Here is a 4,668-nt window from a genome sequence, read left to right on the forward strand (position 1 = left end):
CGAATAATTTTATAAAATAAAAACATCGATTTTTGTGGGGTTTGTCGTCCCGGTGGGGTCCCGGTCCGTTGATTTTTGAAAAACGGAAACGATCCCTAAATTCCTAGAAAATCCCAAAAACACGTAAAATACATTGAAACAAGCGTAAAACGAAATAAAACGAGTATCTTAATAAAGACGCCAATAAATACGCGTCCCGATTGCAGATAGGTTCATATAATTGCAATTTAAACATATTTTTAATCAATCGAAAAAAATTTCTGGCCCGCACAGAAACACACATAACAGTTATAACATCTCATATCATAGCAACAATTACTTTAAATTTATAAAACACACATTATTTATTTATTTAACATATAATATTCACATAATTTTCCCGGATATTACAAATACTTTCAACCAATTCAGGTAACGTAATAAACTTAATAGTAAAAGAATTAAGCATCTTGATTCTTGCCTAATATGTCTCCTCAAGGACACTCTATAAAGAGCTATGAGTGGCAAGACTCGGGTTTTCCAATCAACCTATGGTATTGGGGTATCGTCTTCATCCCGCTTTCTCCGGAGACTTAGCTCCACTTCTATATTAACATTATAAAAAAAATCATGTACAATTTTCTCCTTTCCTCATTATATCAATCTTAAACGATTCCATCAATTTCCATATAACACTTCACATAAACACTTCAACATAACTCCTGGTAGTCCATCAACAAACTCTATTGGCTCAACCAATGGACTCTCTTTCGCATATAACTCTTAGCAATCTTTTCTCTGAGTGCTACAACTCATTCTCTTCCTTTAATGTTGGCTTTTCAATCGACTGTTAATAACTCAAACAATGCCTCAACTCTTAAGGCTAAGGTCCCCTTGGGTACTACCGTCGCGACTACTCCATAGTAATCCGACTACGAACTCGATGAGAGTTCTTTTTAACTTTTAGATCCTCAGTCTACCCATTTTACTCTTATTGTTTCCAAGACTTATAACCTTTGGCTCTGATACCATTTCTGTAACACCCCCAAATCCAAGGTCGTGAATTCGGGTCGTTATGATCACTTATTAATTAAATAATTCTCTTTTCACAATATTACTCGACCTTTTATTCAAACTCACATACACACAGGTTATATGCTTGGAAATATTATCAAATAAATCATTTCCACTTATCTACCTGACGGGGCTGGCGCACAAAAAACCTACGGAACTCACGAGCGTTCCTTACCCGCCTACGGACAGCAGTCCTGGTCTGATCCATGCTGGTAGTCTGTTGTGATATGATATATAAAAGCAAGGGTGAGCATTAAAGCTCAGCAAGGTATATATCCCCATAATTAAGTATGTAAGGATAAATAAAACCAATAATTATACTTTGTATCTCCAAAGCGTTCTGAAAGTTTATATGCTTATCAAATTTATAATATTCTCAAAATCAACTACAATAGTATATCCACTGAATACTTGTATTCATCTCTTTCTCAAAATCATTTTATACTCGTACTCATTTTATTTCAAAATTTCAAGATGTTACTCGAACCAAGATTCTCAAATGGGTGTGATATATATTCATCAACATCCCAATTTAAAACTCAGCCTTATTGGCAGATTTCTCAAATGGATTTGATATATAATCATCAACATCCTTATTTAAACTCAGCCTTATCGGCAGATTTCTCAAATGGATTTGATATGTATTCATCAATATCCTTGTTTAAAACTCAGCCTTATCGGCTATCTGTTGTATATTTCACAACAGTTTTTCCAAAATGGAAGAAAGGGACTATACTGGAATAAACCACGTATCGGTGATCAGCCGAATACGAAATTTTCTCTACTAGTAGAAGGAATACAAACCTAGCCGCCTTTGGGCTCATCAAGACACTACACGGTGGTTGCCCATTGTCGTGCAAGTCCGAAAGTCAATGGTCACATAGACCATATAACCGTACAATGCGCCACTCCGCGCTTGCATAATGCGCCACTCCGCGCCTGGTCACTGCCTGATACCACTCCGTACCGGGCAGGCCACATTCCAGTCCCAAAACAATTATATCTTTTGCTCAAAATCCTTTTTCGAAGGAATAGGTCGTTAAAAGTTGACCTTTAAATAAGATGATTTATTCATCACTTTTAACTCAATTGATCTTTGGGAGTTGTCGGATTTTTGAATTTAAAATCATTTTCAAATCCCTATCTGTAGTAGGGTGACACGTATATTACTCACTTGTTCTTTATTGAACGAGGAAGCAAAACTCTTATGCTTCAAGACTAAGTTCCCTAAGGTTTTGATACGTTTCAAATGATTAATCTCTTTCAAGAGTTTTGAATAATTTAGAAAGTACCTTTGGGAATTATGTCTATTTTTAAATAAGTTTTTAGAAGTCCGAAGATATTAAAAATCTAAGGTCTCATAATTATATAAGAGGGATTTAATGAATTGATAAAATCTTAAGTACAAAGTATTTCTAATTAAGGTTCAATGAATTAATAAAAACCTTAAATACAAAATATTTTGTGAATAAGGTCCAACGAATGGAGACACCTTAATCAAATAATCAAAACATGATTTGGTATCCTATAATTGCTCTTTGAATAGTTAAATCTTTATTAAATAACGTGAAATTATTTATAAACTATTCAGTATATTTTTAAATACTTTCTGGATATTTAATAATCCCTTAAATATCGCTTTATAAAATAATCAATCAAGTAAGGGTGTCCCTTAAATGAATAAACCAATATTTCTCGAAGTTTAAGTCAAAATCTCAATCGTTCGCTTGATATATATATTACGCGAACGTACTTTATTTATCGAAATAGAAATCTTTCGCGTCCGGCTCTCTCCGGAATTAAATCGTTATTAAAATATCTTCAACTCCCATTATCATATATTATATTTGAAATACATTTCAACTTCTCATACTCGTGTAAAACAAAATTTATTTTCATAAACAATCGCATAATTCGTATGCATTGATATCATAGACAAGCATATATATATTTGAACTGTAAATCATGGCATCAATATCACAACAGTATATATATAGTATGGATAGTATGAGATAGGGTTTCGAAAACTTGCCTCGAGTAATCGAAGTGGTATGGTCTCTGGTGTTTGGTTGGCGATCTATAAACAAAAACCAACGGTCTAAGTTAGTACGCGATTAACGTCTCGCTTTTATTAAGCAACTTTCGCAACTACTCAAGTATAACGAATCTCCGATCATCACATTCTCAACACTTATATTCTCACTTTATAACATGGTCGGGTTTTGAAATCGATCGTTCGCTTTAGAAAGTCCATTTCGAGTTTTAAGCTCGAACGTGAGAAAATGTTCGTCAAAACTAGGTTTTTTATGCGTTTCTCGCTTGCGCTCGCTTTACCAAAATATTTTTATAAAATCGAAAAATTAATATTTTCCTAAGATTCTTTTTGGACAGTCTTCTCTACTGTCATATCCATTTTTCATAATTTTTCCAGAATCTCAAAATTATTTTAAGTCCTTCAAAATCACCATGCAAGTGGACTTAAGTGCAGTTGGCTAATCGCAGAAATGTTTTACACTAAAATGACCATAACTCCTAAACCGTAAATCTCCTCATGATGATCTACACATGTATAGAAACTATAAAACAATATATATCTAGTCATGGCCAGTGGTTTTCAAATTTTAACCATTTTCATGGCCGAATGTCTTGCAGAAAACAGATCAAGTGCAAGAATGCCCAAACTCAATTTCTACTACTTGATCTTAACACAATCACTACCTATAACCATCATAAACACAAGTACTTCTCAAGATCCACCCACATGAACCTTATATGCTCTATCTAGTACCACATACATGGATTACAACTCAACATCTCAAGTCTTTAGCAAGAACATAATCAATACAAACTCAAACAAACACAATCCTTTGGATCTTAACACTACAACAAACATAACTCTTAAATCCAACCATAAAACCTTAAAGGGTTGAAAGCTATACCTTCTTGGATACTAGGAAGGTTAGTGCTAGGATTATTGAGGCTTGGTTTTCTTAGAAAACACTTAGAAGGGCTAGATCCTTAAGAAACAAAACCAAGAAATAAGTTAAAATTTCGGAGTTACCTTTCAGCACCTCATTCAAACATTTTTATAAAATTGAAAAATATTAATTTGAGGCTGAAATTTGGTACGAAGCTTACCCATGATATAGAGAAGCTATGGGAAAAATTTCATGATATTTGAATGAGTATATTTTGAGTTATGAATTTTTCTTTTTCCCTTGCTCAGAAAATCCGAACTGCTGGAATGAAAAATGGGAGAGCTTTAAGTGAGGGAAAAGTGGTTGTTTTCTTTTGTGGCTAAAGTGTGGGAGTATATAATGAATATATGGGATGTATGCAGCAGATTTGACAATAATTTGGCAAAGTTATGGGTTGGTTTGATTGTGTGGTGAAGTGAGAAAAGGGAGAAGTATGGCTTGTGTACTTGTTTGTCTCCCATCACTATTCAACACTATTCCACTAACTATTCTAGTTAGCTTCTAATCATCTAGTTACACTCCTAACTACTAGTTAGGACTTGGTTATGCATGGCCAACTTGCATGGGATTTAATTTCTCATTCGTTTATTTATCGTAAATGCAATCGTCGTTCCATTCCGATAGTTTCCACGTATAA

The 4,668-nt window shown here is 33.9% G+C and overlaps 1 long non-coding RNA gene across 1 annotated transcript; it reads right to left on the reverse strand.

Annotated features, from left to right (window-relative positions):
• Positions 1-3,085: 3,085 nt before the first annotated feature.
• LOC141671311 (uncharacterized) lies at positions 3,086-4,319 on the reverse strand. The gene is made up of 3 exons (XR_012555046.1): positions 4,192-4,319; positions 3,993-4,070; positions 3,086-3,130 (listed from the first exon to the last, which is right to left on the reverse strand). It is a non-coding gene; the product is annotated as an uncharacterized LOC141671311 (long non-coding RNA).
• Between the last annotated feature and the right edge of the window lie 349 nt (positions 4,320-4,668).

The sequence above is a fragment of the Apium graveolens genome, chromosome 7 (assembly GCF_009905375.1).
Source record: "Apium graveolens cultivar Ventura chromosome 7, ASM990537v1, whole genome shotgun sequence".
Taxonomy (NCBI): Eukaryota; Viridiplantae; Streptophyta; class Magnoliopsida; order Apiales; family Apiaceae; genus Apium; species Apium graveolens.